The 17,538-nt window shown below is 43.3% G+C and overlaps 1 pseudogene; it reads left to right on the plus strand.

Moving 5' to 3' along the window:
- Positions 1-9,656: 9,656 nt before the first annotated feature.
- On the plus strand, positions 9,657-15,195 carry LOC149407868 (uncharacterized; annotated as a pseudogene).
- The last annotated feature ends 2,343 nt before the right edge of the window (positions 15,196-17,538 follow it).

Consider the following 17,538-nt stretch of genomic DNA (forward strand, 5'->3'; position numbering starts at 1 on the left):
TTGAGTTTGCAATATAAAACAGGGGTTAACGAGTTTATCCGCGTTGCAAGCAGACTCCCGAACGAAAACGGTCATTATCGTTGTCCTTGTAAGTCTTGCAATAACGTGAGATGTCTGGACATCGGGGTCGTAAAGAATCACCTTTTGAACAAGGGGTTTACTCCGGGATACACCGAATGGTATCATCACGGCGAACGTCGAATGGTAGAAGATGCCAGCGAGACTAACCAAACAAGAGTCGGTGGATTGCACGATGCTCTCCATGATATAATGGATCTCGAGGACTTCGACGATTTTACGGATCCGACTCCGAGTGAAGTGCGTGCAGATGAGCAAGTGGAAGATTTGTTCGCTGAGTTGGAAGCAGAATTGTACCCTGGGTGCAAAGAGTTTTCGTCTTTGTCGTTCTTGGTTTCGTTGATGCACATCAAAGTCACAAACCATTGTACGAACAAGTCGTTTACAGAATTGTTGCAGCTCTTGAGGAACTCTCACCCAATTGGTAATCGAATTCCGGAAAAACACTACGAGGCAAAGGCGAAGCTGAAGCGTTTCGGCATGGGATACGATATGATCGACGCGTGCACCAACAATTGTGTGTTATTTCGAAAAGATCTCGAGAAAGCTAAAGTGTGCCCAATTTGCAATGAGAGCAGATGGAAGCCAACCGGGAAGAATGTATCACAAAAGATATTACAATACTTTCACTTGAAAGATCGATTGAAGCGATTGTACGCTTCTCGACACACGTCGCTTGAGATGCAGTGGCATGAACGAGATCGCGTCAAAGAAGAAGGCGTTTTGTGACATCCTGCAGATGGTTCGACGTGGAAGAATCTAGATGAGAGATACCCAAATTTCGCTGCAGAGCCTCGTAACGTACGTCTGGGACTAGCTTCTGATGGGTTCAACCCGTTTGGGGAAATGAGTCTAGCGTACAGTATGTGGTCCGTGGTACTAACTGCGTACAACTCGCCACCTTGGTTGTGCATGAAAAAAGAGTACTTGATGCTAACGCTTTTGATACCTGGACTGAGCTCACCTGAAAAGACATGGACGTGTTTTTAGAACCACTAGTTGAAGAGCTGAAAGAATTGTGGGATAATGGATTCCAAGTGCGAGACAGGGCGAACGATGAAGTGTTCGGTTGCGTGCCGCGCTTCTATGGACGATAAACGACTTTCCGGCTCGATCGTATTTGTCGGGATGGAGTGGCCAAGGGTATCTTGCTTGCCCCACGTGCAACATTGAGACGCCATCTATGAAAATTAGAAACAGGATTGTCTACTATGACCATCGTCGATTCTTGCCTACGCCTCACCGATTGAGGAAAAGCACTGATCACTACGTAAATCGTCACGAGAAGCGCCTGAAACCTGTCAAGTTGACTGCGCAAGACATACTCGATCAGTTGACTAGTGTGTCTTCCACGACAACCGGCAAGAATATCGGTAAACGAAAACGTGCTGAGTGCGAATTGAATTGGACCAAAAAGAGCATCTTTTATAAGTTGTCTTACTGGTCAGAATTGGAGTTGAAGCACAACATGGACGTCATGCATATAGAGAAGAACGTGTGCGAGAATCTTCTCAGGACGATGCTCAGGTTTGAAAGAAGAACTACGATACGGAGAAGTCGAGATTTGACTTGATGGACTTGAAAATCAAGTCTTCTCTGCACTTGAGACAACAAAGGAATGGGTGGTACAAACCGCCAGCAGCGTACACGTTAATGCTTGAGCAGAGACATCAGTTTACCGAGTTCCTCCATTACACGTACACTAACATTACATCGAGTGACAACGATGAATGACTAACAACATGTAATAACCGTAGTCGTCGAATAGTAATTACATAGTAATTAAAAATACTAACTACAATTCATTTTGCAGGATGTCTACTTCAGGTCAGGACCCATCAGGAGGAGAGCGTGACCCCCCGCAGATGCCGAGGAAGAAGCGGGGACCAACGACTGGCGTCGTTTCTGCGAGAGCTCGTGTTGGGACCCCTGGAGCGAACACAATTCGCTACGATCAGACTGCGCAGGCGTTCTACCAAGATGTCAGGGAGCAAAATCCGTTGATCGGGACGTTCCAAAACCGATTAGGAAACCTGATCAAGAGTACCATTCCAGTCGACCTCCCAGACTAGAATCATGTGCCTGCGCAGAGTGTGGCGGCTCTTATGAACTCGATTCATAACGAGTATAACTTCGTTTATGAACATCCCGAGAGTGGCGAGCTTGTGCCTGCAGATCCTATTTGCAACGAGATTGATATGGCTATCATTCGCGATGTGAAGAGGATGCGCCATGGCCAGAAGTCGAGGTTGTCGCAGCTCTTCTTCAAGACATTTTGCGGGAGTAAGGATCTCGCTAAAAATGAAACTCCCGAAGGCTACAACAAGGAAGCCTGGTTGAAAGCAATAGAGACGTTCGACTCGCCGGAGCATAAGGTATGAGTTGAACTTCCGATGGTTATTCGAATTTCTTAAAATTAAACTTAACGAATTTATGTCTTGCAGGCAAAATCTCTCTGCAACCGGGAAAATTCGAAGATGAAGAAGACGAAGGCGAGACAAGGGTCGCTTAGTTTTTTTGGTCATCGCTCGAGGAACGTAAGTCTCCTAATATTAATATGCAATATAAATGTGATTCATATTTTAATGTTGAAAAATTACAGCGAAGAGAAGATGGGAGTATAGGCTCGGCTTTAGCGATATGGTTAGAAAAACACCAGAACGCTAAGTGATTGTGGACGACGGACTTCGCGAAGATGCAATACGTAAGTTAATTTTTTTTATTTACTATATTTAATTACTTTATTTCTTCTTATCTGATAAGTTTTTTGTGGTTTTATTTTGAAGGATCAAGTCACCGCCCAGATGATAGATATTTTGCGGCAAGCGGAGGAGCAAAACATCGTGATCTCCCAAGAAGATGCGGAGATGTACGCGATGCGCGATGTTTTGGGAGTGCGCAGAGACTGGGAAGTGGGTTTAGGGCCTTCGATCCCAAGGTCATCGTTGGGTGTTGCCCAAACGCTAGATGGAGGCTCGTCAAGTTCGTCATCTCAGACCGATCCACTGGTTGCCGAGATGCGAGCTCAGATGGATGCCCAACAAGCCGAGCTGCAAGTGATGCGGCAACAGATCGCCTTCCTCAGCCAGCAGCACAACCAGCCTCCCACGACTCCTCAACCTCCGCCTGCATCGCAACCAGGTGGGACGGATCAGCAGACGCCAGGTTCCACGCCGGGTTCTACGCCTGGTTCTATGGATTACTTGCGAGACCGTCCTTACGGAAGCGGCGGAACGAGCGGCAGCGCGTCAGGCAGCGGTGGACGAGGACGCGGAAGCGGTTCTCGAAGTTCTGGCAACTTATTCGGTAGAGGAAATTCTACTATCGATAAGTTTTATAGGAAAAAAAATTAGGAATTCATTTTTTTCGCTTTTTTTGGAAAGAATTTGTATTTTTAACTAAGAATTCTATTTTCAGAATATTATTTCTAATTCATTTAGAATTTTGTTAATTAATTTTTATTTAATTTTAAATGAATTTTAATTTACTTTTTTAATTTTGTATTTTTTTTAATTTAACAAACATATTCGGTGCGACATTGTCGCACCGAATACCATGGCGCGAACATATTCGGTGCGACAGTGTCGCACCCGATATGTATTTACCCGCCAATTTTATAAAATTTGGCAGGAAAATAACTTGGGCATTAGGTGCGATAAGTCGCACCTGAAAGTGTCGCACCTAAAGGGGGACTTATTAGGTGCGACATGTCGCACCCAATACCTTCTGCGACGGGTTATCCGGTGCGACGCTGTCGCACCTAATGTCGCACCTAATAAACTTTTAGGTGCGACATTTGAAGCATTAATGTCGCACCGGAGAACGTATTTTATCCTAGTGTCAGTCGTAAGTCTGTAGCATCTGTAGCGTCTTTAGCAAGTCTGGTGGAAACATCTCTCCAACTGAAAGATGATGTGCAACTGTTAGAGCTTCAGCTAATCACAAGCAGATTAGTCGCTCTCAGCGTACATCCAATACTGCTCGAGCAGATCAACAAAACAGTAAAGAGGGTGACTTCATATTGGATGAGAATGATGTTCTAAGATGTAATGGAAAAGTTTGTGTGCCATCCAATGAGTAAGTTAAGAAGCAGTTGATGGAAGAAGCTCACGGGTGATATGAACCTCGATCGACTTGCTCCGAGACCCAAAATCCTAAATAGCACAGCGGCGGATAATTCTACGAATTAGAAAACAGGGTGGAATGAATGATGCCACGAACGGTTGTGAAAGACCGTCTGATGAGTCGGGTTCAAATCTCACAAGCACTTCTTTGCAAGGATTTGAAAAGAAAAGCCCATTTAGAACTTTCACATAAAATTCCATGAAATGAAATTCATTCCTTAAGGCCCAATATTCCAATATGGCCGTGTGACTTGAACTCATTGTCATCATATGACAATGTCAATAAAAAATTATTTATTGACATTCATACCATCCTATGTCCGAAACGACAAAATTATCATTTAGACAATTTTCGTAAAACTTGTCTAGTTCAGCATTTGAACTTGTTTTGACTTAGCATACTTGTTTAACTAATCCTACTCTAATGACTTGTGGTAGTGACCTCATGGATCCAAATGAACAAAGCTTGAGCTAGCATACTTGGAATCAAAAGTTCACAAACCTTTTCCAAGTTCTAGCTTAATGTCAAGTGACTCTACTAAAGAGTTGACACTGTATTGACTAGATGGGATTTACTAAATTACCATTTTACCCTTCTAGTTGTTGTTTCCTCAACTCCTTTGTTGCTTGTGAATAAGTTAGAAACAACGTATTGACGGGGAACTAACAAGTCACATTGATTCATCCAAAAGAGTCACGACTCAATTTGGCACTGGCCAGTTCATTTATTCACATTTCAAGGAACAAAGTATGAGGTGATATACATTGCATTTCAGCAATCTTGTACATGAATTCCATATCTATGAGATCTTCACAAAGTTGTTCATGATATCTTCATAACTTAGTACTTCAGCAATAGGTCTTGTCTATATCACATAGTGAATCTAGAACTCTGACTTTCTCAAATGAGAATACGTAAGATATGAAATGACATGTCTCTAGAGGTAAACGGTTTGTTCTTATTATGTCTCTAGAAGTGCACTGGTCAATTCAGTACCTTCACAAGTTACCTAGGAAGAACTATATAGTCTCCAACTCTCAATGCCTCATAACCAGACATCATAGATTATCCTAACAATCATACTGAGATCAATAGCCCTTTAATCCTTAGATTGTGAATATACTGTTTTAAGCAAACCATGAAGAGTTTGGTCATGCAAATCTGTATTTGACTCTACATATGTTGTTAGGTTTGTTTAAGGACTAAAGACTAAAGTTTATCATAAAGCTTCAAACAAACAAAGAAGAGTGAATGAAAGTTTCAACTCTTTATTAATTATTCAGCAGTTACAAGCAAGAGTCATCGTGAGACTTTATTACATCAAATGTACATAAGTAATGACTACTACTCTTTTTCTGGACATCATTGACAACAAAATCCCACTTGACTCAAAGAAGATGTGAGTAGTCCTTCATGCCTAATCCCCCCCGATGCTTGTCGAAGACCTTGTTGGCTAGAGCTTTGGTGAATGGATCTGCCAGGTTGTCCACCATTGAGATCTTCTTCACCATCACGTCTGCGCGCTGCACGGTATCTTGAATCAAATGGTATTTCCTCTCAATATGCATAGAGCGCTTATGGCTTCTGATGCGAATCAAGCCAACAATGTGACTATGACCCTTCTCAATTTGTTGGATAGGATCAGATCCAAGGATCCTTCGAAATCAGATTCGCTGAATCCGCGACACCTAGCTTATGTTAAAGCTCGAACTTTGGAATGATAAGTCAGATTCGAACGCCACAAGGAATTCCCTTGATAAGTTCAGTATTGTTTTTTCAAGAAACAAAGAGAAATCTCTCACAAATTCATTCAAAAGTGTTCTGAAAACTATTCAGACCTTTACAAATTTTATAAAACGTTTTCCAAAGCTAAACAAAGCAAAAAGAAATTGAAATAAAATAAACACACTTAAACAAAATTGAAACTAGACATAAAATGCCATAAAACATGAATATGATGACATTCCTTGTGAAATTCGGAATCCCCTTTGCTGCTGCTCTAAATGGTGTCATAAATGGCTAATTATGCCTCTCATTAGATGCCATAATCCTTCTCTAATTAGATGTTGTTTGGAGTAGTAGGTACAACTCTTTATTAGGCTTAAAAGAGTGTATTTGGGCTGCTTGTTTTTGGGCCTCATGGACAAAGTTTTCCATCTCCTCCTTGAGCTGTTTACCTCTTGATCTTGTCATTAGTCCTGGTTGATCTTGGATTGAGTCCTTCTTTACTTGTTTATGAGTTGAATCCATCTTGACTTGATCTTCATGCGAATCCATCTTATTGTCCACATAAGCTTCGAGGTTCCTTTGAGTTAGCGACAGCCCCACTATTATCACAATAAAGTGTCATGGGCTCGTCGACTTTTGGAACGACTTCAAATACTTAGGAATTTTCTAAGCCATACATTCTCTTTGGATTCTTCACAAGCATCCACATATTCAGCTTCCATTGTGGTGTCAGCAATTCAAGATTGCTAGATACTCCTCCAAACAACTGATCCACCATTTTGGATGAACACAAATCCTGAAGTGGATTTCTTGGAATCCTGATCCGCTTGAAAATCGGAGTCGGTATATCCCGTCATAGTCAGGTCAGTACCTGAATATGAAAGCATCAAGTTCCTAGTTCTCCGAAGATACTTAAGAACATGCTTAACAGCAATCCAGTGCTCAGGTCCAGGGTTGGACTGAAAACGGCTTACAACGCCAACTGCAAAGCAGATATCTGGTCTAATACAAAGCATAGCATACATGAGACTTCCTACGGCTGAGGCGTAAGGAACTTTTCTCATGTCCTTAATCTCTTGTGCAGTCTTGGGAGATTGGTCCTTATAGAGTGAGATCCCATGCCTAAAGGGTGTTTGGCTGATGAGGACATGTCCCACAAGGAGCCACAAGCAAAATACCAAGTGCCGGTAGGACCCGTGACGAGGGCTCGAGCTAGGAGATTCAAGGAGGAGCTTAACAATCTGATCATCAAGCTCCAAGATGAAGAAGGAGACAAGCTCGCAAAGGAGAGAATTCAAGGAAGCCAAGAAACACCAATGAAGAATGTTATTTGGGCCGAATTGAATTAGACGGACTATTCCTATTTTGCTATTTCTTCATATTTTGCTAGTTCAGTTTCTGTTATTTGTTTTTGGGTCAAGACATGTTATTTAAAAACCCATATGTGTTTGTATTGGGGTGGGCCTTTGCTTTTATGTCTATTAGTAGTTAAATAAGGCTAAATGGGCTTATTAGGTTATAGGGCCCATGAAGCTACGAATTTTTCTTTGTAAAACTATATAGATTAAGCATTTAGGCTGATGGAAGGACACACAATTTGAATTCGAGATAAACACTTTTTTGTGAGGATTTTCATTCTCTCTTTGGTTCGTTTAGAACTGTTCGAGTTTCTTACAAAGCGGTGCGTGGAAGAGTTCGAAACTGACTCATCCGACGGCCATTCGCATCCGTCCATGGCGTCAATCGATTCACCCTCGTTCCTAAATTTTAGACGATCCGTCGCTGTGCTATTGGGATATTAGGTCTCGGATCTTCGTCGGCCGAGGTTCATATCAAGTGGTATTAGAGCTAGTCTCTACTTTTAGGTCTGCTTATCCTTTGTTTCGTTTTTTTTCTTTCTCCCGTTCATCTTTGTGTTGTGTTCTTTCCGTCTCCATTATTTTCATTGAGTAAAAAAAAATTACCATAAAACATTTTGTTGAGTCTGTCCGTACGTAATTTATGTGGTCACCACTTATTATATCTGTGTTTTGTTATCTTCGTCTCTATTGTTCTTGAGTGTCAAAAAAAAAATCCGTGGAGATCATAATCTTCAGTTTCCAGATTTTACCACTTAATTTCGGAAATCTCTTTATTTCCTAGTTTCCTGATTTCGGTTGTCCCTTTATTTTCAGATTTCCCTTTATTTACAGAATCGTTTCTCATCCACTTTCCATTTTTTTCACAATTAATTTCGGCGTTTTCCTTATTTCTTTTACTTACCCGTTTTTTTTTCTCGTTTAATTCCATTTAGCATTTATCTAAAGAAATTTTTTTCGCCCGTTTTCAAAAATTCCGGGCAGATTTTTTTCGCACCTTGAGAGAATTGATTGTTGGACTCATTTAAGGCCCTGGTCGTTATTAAGTAACAAAAAAAATCGTTCTGTGGTGTCGTTTTTTTGTGTCGTTTTGGTGTATCGTTTTCGAATTTTCTTTCATCACCTCATTTATGGTCTCTGAGTAGTTCGGTACGAACCTATAGAGAGTTTTAGTGAGTGGTAAAAGGCAGAGAGAACAACTATCGCCATTATCAAACACGAGTGCAGAGTGACAATTTTTTTAGTTTAAACACGTGAGGGAGTGACTTTGTTAGGTTTTTTTTACTAACAATATCTTGCAGCAACAATGTCAAACAACTGCGACGAAACTGAGGGAATTCCAGACCTGAGGCTGATGATGCAAGCAATGATAGGAGAGATGAGGAGGTTGATGAGGGAAGAGTTGGAGCCGCTGCGTGAATGTGTAGAAAGAGTGGAGGAAGGCCAACAAGCTCCCAACAGAGGTAGGCGAAGACAACCTAGAGTGGAGACAAAGATGAAATGGACAATGATTTTGAAGAGGAGGATTATAGGAGAGGAAGACAAAACGAAAGAATGTTGGAAAGAAGGCAAGGAGGAAGGGACAGAGTGGACGGAGGAATTGGTGGCATTCAGCAGAAGATTCCAACATTCCAAGGAAAAAGTGATCCGGACGCCTACTTTGAATGGGAGACGAAAGCCCAATTTGTGTTCAATTGCTACAACTACACCGAACGCATGAAGGTAATACTTGCCACTGCTGAATTCACTGATTATGCTATTGTTTGGTGGGATCAGCTGGTAACGAGTAGACAACGGACTGGAGAGGAGCCCATAAAGACTTGGGATGAGATGAAGGCCATCATGAGCAAGATTTGTGCCTCGTCACTATTATCGAGAGCTTTATCAGAAGCTTCAGCGTCTAAGGAAGGCACTCGTAGTGTCGAAGATTATCACCACGAGATGGAGATTGCCATGATCCGAGCAAACATCGAAGAAGACCGTGAATCGACCATGGCCAGGTTTGTCAATGGTCTCAATCTAGACATCGCCGACAAGGTGGAGTTACAACACTATGTGGAAATGGAGGATTTGGTGCATTTGGCTATCAAGATAGAGGAACAGCTCAAGACGAGGGTGAGCATGAGGGGAAGCCGATTCTCAGAACAACCTGCATGGAAGAAGACCTTCAACGGAGACGAGAAGTGTAGTTTCAAACCATGAGGAGACGTAGCCAAGCCAAGCACTTCCACGGCCCCAACCACATCTAGTTTTGGTCCCAGTGCTCAAAAGAAACCGGAGACGACATTTCAGAGAAATCGTGATATCAAGTGCTTCAAGTGTCAGGGAGTTGGTCACTTGGCAAATCAATGCCCGAACAAGAGGAGCATGGTGATTCTTTCAATTGGAGAGATGGTTACAGACGATGAAGAGGAAGATCGAGAGTGGCCTAACAAAGAATCAGACGAGGAAATTGAAGCACGTGCAGAGCTCGTATTGGTCTCTAGATGAGCTATGAACGCACAGGTTGTACAAGATGATGAGGAGCAGCGTGAAAACATCTTTCACGCCAGGTGCCATATCGGTGAGAAGGTGTTTAGTGTCATCATCAATGGAGGGAGTTGTACGAATATCGCCAGCATTGCTGTAGTGAAGAAGCTTGGACTTCCAACAACGAATCACCCTCGTCCTTACAAGTTTTAGTGGTTTAATGATGGTGAAGAGGTACGTGTCTACAAACAAGTCCTTATCAGTTTTCGGATTGGCAGTTATGAGGACTCGGTGTTGTGTGACGTGGCACCAATGGACGCAGGTCATATACTTTTGGGGCGGCCGTGGCAATTCGATCGGAGGGTGACTCATGATGGCTACACCGACAAGTAGTCCCTCAGGCACAAGAATCGTACCATCACCTTCGCGCCCCTTACTCCAAAGAAAGTTCATGAAGATCAACTGAAGATGCAACAAGAGAGAAAAAGGTTTAGGGCACCAGAGAAGGTAAAGGAAAAAAGGAAGGAGGTAAAAACAGAGAGAAAAAAGAGAGAAACCTAGAGAGAAAACCCGAGAGAGAAGTGGGGAATGAAAGAAAATATGGGGTCATGAAAAACAAAATCGGTGAGAGAAAACAAAACAACTACTTTCCAGGAAAGAATGATGTGAGGAAAGCCTTCTTTGCCAAACAGCCGATGATTTTACTCGTGTATAAGGAGGCTGCCTTATGCACTAACCAACATGGCGAGGTCCTACCTACTGCCATTGCTTCTCTTTTGCACGAAATCAAGGGCATTGTTGTTCGAGACATGCCAGCAGGACTAGCACCGATTCGAGGGATTGAGCACCAGATTGACCTTGTACCCGGGGCCTCGCTCCCAAACATACCGGCCTACCGAACTAACCCTGAGGAAACGAAGGAGTTGCAACGGCAAGTTGAGGAACTTTTGTCAAACGGGTACATTAGAGAGAGCATGAGCCCTTGTGCCGTACCCGTTCTATTGGTTCCAAAGAAGGATGGGTCCCAGAGGATGTGCTTGGATTGTCGAGCCATCAACAACATCACGGTTAGGTATCGATTTCCCATTCCTAGATTGGATGATATGATATGCTAGACGAATTACATGGTGCGTGTGTTTTCTCTAAGATTGACTTAAAGAATGGGTACCACCAAATTAGAATGAAAGAAGGGGATGAATGGAAAACCGCTTTTAAAACTAAACTTGGGTTGTATGAATGGTTAGTGACGCCTTTTGGTTTGACTAATGCACCTAGCACATTTATGCGACTTATGAATCATGTTTTGCGTTCGTTCATTGGTAAATTTATGGTGGTATACTTTGATGATATTTTGATTTATAGCAAAACCTTGGATGATCATGTCTTACACTTGCGTGAGGTTTTTATCGTACTCAAACATGAACAGTTATTTGCTAACCTTGACAAGTGCACCTTTTGCACCGATCACGTTGTTTTCTTGGGTTTTGTTGTAAGTTCAAAAGGAGTGCAGGTAGATGACGAAAAGGTGAAAGCTATTCAGGATTGGCCGACATCGACAAACGCTGCACAAGTACGGCGTTTTCATGGCTTATCGAGCTTTTATAGGCACTTTGTCAGAGATTTTAGCACGATCGCTGCCCCGCTCACGGAGGTGATGAAGAAACATGTGGCATTCACATGAGGGCAAGCATAAGAGGAGGCATTCACGGCAATCAAGGAAAAATTAATCAACCCTCCTTGTCTCGCATTACCTAACTTCGATAAACCATTCGAGGTTGAGTGTGATGCGTTCGCGTGGGAATCGGAGCAGTTCTCATGCAAGATCGACGACCGATTGTGTACTTTACCAAAAAGTTGAGTGGGGCCACCCTTAACCACCCCACTTATGACAAGGACATGTACGCATTGATTCTAGCTTTAGAGTCTTGGCCACACTACCTTTTGCCAAGAGAGTTCGTGGTCCTCACCGACCATGAGTCACTCAAGTACTTGAAGGGACAACAAAAGCTGAACAAACGACATGCGTATTGGATGGACTTCTTCGAGCCGTTTCCATATGTCATCAAATACAAACAAGGTAAGGAGAATGTGGTAGCTGAGGCCCTTTCTCAAAGGTATGTTTTACTTTCCACTTTAGATGCTAAGCTGCTTGGTTTTGAACATATCAAAGATTTGTATCCAGAAGACCGAGAGTTTAGTATGATATTTAAGAAGTGTGAGAAGATGGCGTCGTGAGATTACTTTAGGCATGATGGATTTTTGTTCAGGCTTGGTAGACTTTGTATGCCTAGTTGTTCTCTTCGGGAGTTGTTAGTTAGGGAAGCTCATGGTGGAGGCCTATTGGGACATTTTCGGATAGCTAAAACTCTAGGAGTGATCCAAGAGCACTTTTACTGGCCTAGGATGAAGCGTGATGTAGAGAGAATTCGTAGTCACTCTGTCACATGTAGACAAGCAAAATCTAAGGTTCAATCACATGGTTTATACACACCTTTACCTATCCCCAGCTCACCTTGGGTAGATATATCTATGGATTTTGTGTTAGGTTTGCCTAGGACTAAGAGAGGTCGTGATTCTATTTTTGTAGTGGTTGATAGGTTTTCAAAGATGGCACATTTTATCCCTTGTCACAAAACCGATGATGCTTCTAATGTTGCTGATTTGTTCTTTCGAGAGATTGTTAGGTTGCATGTCATGCCTAGGACGATTGTCTCGGATAGGGATACCAAGTTCTTAAGTTACTTTTGGAAGACCATAAGGGTAAGTTGGGTACTAGGTTGTTGTTTTCGACTACTTGTCACCCCCAAACTGACGGTCAGACCAAAGTAGTTAATAGGACCTTGTCGACTTTGTTGAGGGCAATAATTAAGAAGAATATCAAGACTTAGGAAGATTGTTTACCACATGTTGAGTTTGCTTATAACCGCGCTATTCATTCATCTACTTAGTTCTCACCCTTTGAGATTGTCTATGGTTTTAACCCACTAACGCCATTGGATTTATCTCCTATTCCTATGTCTAAGCATGTGAATTTAGATGGTGAACAAAAAGCAAAGCTTGTTAAGAAGCTTCACGAGACGGCACGACTCAACATTGAGCGGAGGACGGAGCAGTATGCGCAGCAAGCCAACAAGGGCCGTAAGAGAGTGATTTTCGAACCCGGTGATTGGGTTTGGCTACATATGTGCAAGGAGCGTTTTTCGGAGCAACGCAAGTCCAAACTACAGCCGCATGGCGATGGACTATTCCAAGTTATCCAGAGGATCAACGATAATTCCTACAAATTGGATCTTCCAGGTGAGTATAATGTTAGTGCTACATTCAATGTGACTGACTTATCTCTTTTTGAGGCACATCATGATTTGAGGGCAAATCCTTTTCAAGATTAGGGGAATGATGAGGACATGTCCCACAAGGAGCCACAAGCAAAATACCAAGTGCCGGTAGGACCCGTGACGAGGGCTCGAGCGAGGAGATTCAAGGAGGAGCTTAACAATCTGATCATCAAGCTCCACGATGAAGAAGGGGACAAGCTCGCAAAGGAGAGAATTCAAGGAAGCCAAGAAACACAAATGAAGAATGTTATGTGGGCCGAATTGAATTAGACGGACTATTCCTATTTTGCTATTTCAGTTTGTGTTATTTGTTTTTGGGCCAAGACATGTTATTTAAAAGCCCATATGTGTTTGTATTGGGTTGGGCCTTTGTTTTTATGTCTATTAGTAGTTAAATAAGGCTAAATGGGCTTATTAGGTTATTGGGCCCATGGAGCTACGAATTTGCCTTTGTAAAACCCTATAAATTAAGCATTTAGGCTGATGGAAGGAACCACAATTTGAATAAGAGATAAACACTTTTCTGTGAGGATTTTCATTCTCTCTTTGGTTCGTTTAGAACTGTTCGAGTTTCTTACAAAGCGGTGCGTGGAAGAGTTCGAAACTGACTCATCTGATGGCCATTCGCATCCGTCCATGGCGTCAATCGATTCACCCTCGTTCCTAAATTGTAGACGATCCGTCACTGCGCTATTGGGATATCGGGTCTCGGAGCTCAGTCGGCCGAGGTTCATATCATTGGCCCTTCTTGGAATCTTGCATCGAGAAGCGATCCATCACCTTATCAATATAAGATGCTTGAGAGAGCGACAAAGTCCGGTTCTTCCGATCTCGAAAGATCTGGATCCCCAGAATGTACGCGGCTTCTCCTAGATCCTTCATGTCGAATTGCTTTGCTAGCCATATTTTAACCTCAGATAATTTACCCACATCATTGCCTATGAGTAAAATATCATCGAGCTCCAAGATGAAGAAGGAGACAAGCTCGCAAAGGAGAGAATTCAAGGAAGCCAAGAAACACCAATGAAGAATGTTATTTGGGCCGAATTGAATTAGACGGACTATTCCTATTTTGCTATTTCTTCATATTTTGCTAGTTCAGTTTCTGTTATTTGTTTTTGGGTCAAGACATGTTATTTAAAAACCCATATGTGTTTGTATTGGGGTAGGCCTTTGTTTTTATGTCTATTAGTAGTTAAATAAGGCTAAATGGGCTTATTAGGTTATAGGGCCCATGAAGCTACAAATTTTTCTTTGTAAAACTATATAGATTAAGCATTTAGGCTGATGGAAGGACACACAATTTGAATTCGAGATAAACACTTTTTTTGTGAGAATTTTCATTCTCTCTTTGGTTCGTTTAGAACTGTTCGAGTTTCTTACAAAGCTGTGCGTGGAAGAGTTCGAAACTGACTCATCAGACGGCCATTCGCATCCGTCCGTGGCGTCAATCGATTCACCCTCGTTCCTAAATTGTAGACGATCCGTCGCCGTGCTATTGGGATATCAGGTCTCGGAGCTTCGTCGCCCGGGGTTCATATCAAGTGGTATTAGAGCTAGTCTCTACTTTTAGGCCTGCTTATCCTTTGTTTCGTTTTTTTTCTTTCTCCGTTCATCTTTGTGTTGTGTTCATTCCGTCTCCATTATTTTCATTGAGTAAAAAAAATTACCATAAAACGTTTTGTTGAGTCTTTCCGTACGTAATTTTTGTGGTCACCACTTATTATATCTGTGTTTTATTATCTTCGTCTCTATTGTTCTTGAGTGTAAAAAAAAAATCCGTGGAGATCATAATCTTCAGTTTCCAGATTTTACCACTTAATATCGGAAATCTCTTTATTTCCTAGTTTCCTGATTTCGGTTGTCCATTTATTTTTGAATTTCTTTTATTTCCCTTTATTTCCAGAATCCTTTTTCATCCGCTTTCCGTTTTTTTTTCACAATTAATTTCGGCGTTTTCCTTATTTCATTTACTTACCTGTTTTTATTTTTTTTATTTTATTTTTTTTTCATGTTTAATTCCAGACCTGAGGCTGATGATGCAAGCAATGATAGGAGAGATGAGGAGGTTGATGAGGGAAGAGTTAGAGCCGCTCCGTTAATGTGTAGAAAGAGTGGAGGAAGGCCAACAAACTCCGTCTCATTAGACGGCCATTCGCATCCGTCCGTGGCGTCAATCGATTCACCCTCATTCCTAAATTATAGACGATCCGTCACTGTGCTATTGGGATATCGGGTCTCGGAGCTCAGTCGGCCGAGGTTCATATCATTGGCCCTTCTTGGAATCTTGCATCGAGAAGCGATCCATCACCTTATCAATATAAGATGCTTGAGAGAGCGACAAAGTCCGGTTCTTCCGATCTCGAAAGATCTGGATCCCCAGAATGTACGCGGCTTCTCCTAGATCCTTCATGTCGAATTGCTTCGCTAGCCATATTTTAACCTCAGATAATTTACCCACATCATTGCCTATGAGTAAAATATCATCGACATATAATACTAGAAACACAACTTTTCCTTCGTGTATTAACCTCCTAGATCCTTCATGTCGAATTGCTTTGCTAGCCGGATGGGAACATCGAGATGTTTAAAGTACGACTAGTGGCTAAGGGTTATACCCAAAAGGAAGGTATTGACTATGAGGATACCTATTCGCCAGTCGCGATGCTTAAATCTATCCGTATACTTCTATCCATTGCTACAGCTCTCGACTATCAGATCTGCCAAATGGATGTTAAGACTGCCTTTTGGACCGGCAATCTTGACGAGCGCATTTATATGGCTCAACCACACGGTTTCGTGGAAGAAGGTCAAGAGACCAAGGTTTGTAAGTTGCTTAAATCCATTTATGAATTAAAGCAAGCATCTAGGTCATGGAATATTAGATTCGATGAAACTGTGAAGAGCTTCAGCTTTGAGCAGTCAATAGATGATCCATGTGTTTACAAGTTAATACACGAGGGCAAAGTTGTGTTTCTTGTATTGTATGTTGATAATATATTACTCAATAGGCAATGATGTGGGTAAATTATTTTGAGGTTAAAATCTGGCTAGCAAAACAATTCGATATGAAGGATCTAGGAGAAGCCGCATACATTCTAGGGATTCAGATCTTTCGAGCCCGGAAGAACCTGACTTTATCGCTCTCTAGAGCATCTTATATTGATAAGGTGATGGATTCTTCTCAATCCAAGACTCTAAGGAGGCCTCTTGCACGTCCAACATCCCATCAAGGCACTTGGATTTGTTTACTGATTTGCAATGCACAAAATAAATTCTCTTTCTCTCGCTATGTTTGACGGTTTGGTGTTTCTAGAACAAGATTCTAGATGTTTCTTTATTTGTTCATGACAATATAAGAAAAACCCATTTAGAATTTTCATATAAAATTCATGTTACCGGTCGTTTTCGGGAAACCGGAAAACCAAAAGAAAACGGCGCCGGCCGGGCCCCTGGCCCATGCGCGCGCGCCCCACCAGGCCTCCAGTCTGCGCGCACATTACTCTCCCCCGGCCCCCGGCCCGCGCACGCCCTGCACCCCCGGCCGGCGCGCGCCCTGCATCCCTGGCCGGCGCGCACCCTGCACCCCCGGCCGGCGCGCGCCCTGCACCCCTGGCCGGCGCGCACCCTGCACCCCCGGCCGGCGCGCGTCCTGCTCCCTCGACCGCGTGCGCCTTGTTCCCTCAGGCGCGCGCGCCTCGCTCCTGCTGGGCCATCACCCCGCGCGCACAGCCTGGCCTTGCCGGGCCGCCTACCCAAGCGCACGCCCCGCGCCCGACCTAGTCTCCTTGCACGCACATTGGCGCGCCCCTGCCGGGCCGCCTACGCGCACCCCACACCCGCCCAGGGCTCCTACCCGCGCGCGCGCCCTGCGCCCTACCGAGCTTCCTGCCTACGCACGCGCCCTGCGCCCTGCCGATTCATCGGCTAGCGCGCGCGCCCTGCGCCCGGCCCTTCCATGGGCCCCCAGGAGGGCCAGCCCATGGCCTCTTCAAACTCTATAATACCACCCCCCCTCCTCACTTGAAGGGAACCCCGAAAAAATACCCTCTTAGGAGACAATTCCCTCTACTCTCAAACGCTTTCATGTGACAATCCAAGAGTTCTCTCCTCCTCTCCAAGCTCGTCCCATAAATCCGAGAACCCCCCTCGACAACAGGGAGCGCGTTCCAATTCTGAGACTCGAGTATTCACAAAACACAAGCTGCGCCCTCGCTTCTTGACCCTTGAGTTAGAACGCTAAGCTACTAGTCAAGCGATCTCTCTAAAGTCTTCAATAGAAGCTAAGAGCATGGTCCTTCTCTAAAGTCTTAAGTTCTCAACCTCCGAGTCCAAGATAGCCACAACCACCATATTGAACTACGTTTTGACTTGATCCCGGACTACGGGTACGTAGGCAGCCAACACTTGGCACAGTCACACCTTCCAACACACCTCCGGCTTTG

The sequence above is a fragment of the Urtica dioica genome, chromosome 1 (genome assembly GCF_054948205.1).
Source record: "Urtica dioica subsp. dioica isolate 48M chromosome 1, U.dioica_male_clone48M_v1_H2, whole genome shotgun sequence".
NCBI lineage: Eukaryota > Viridiplantae > Streptophyta > Magnoliopsida > Rosales > Urticaceae > Urtica > Urtica dioica.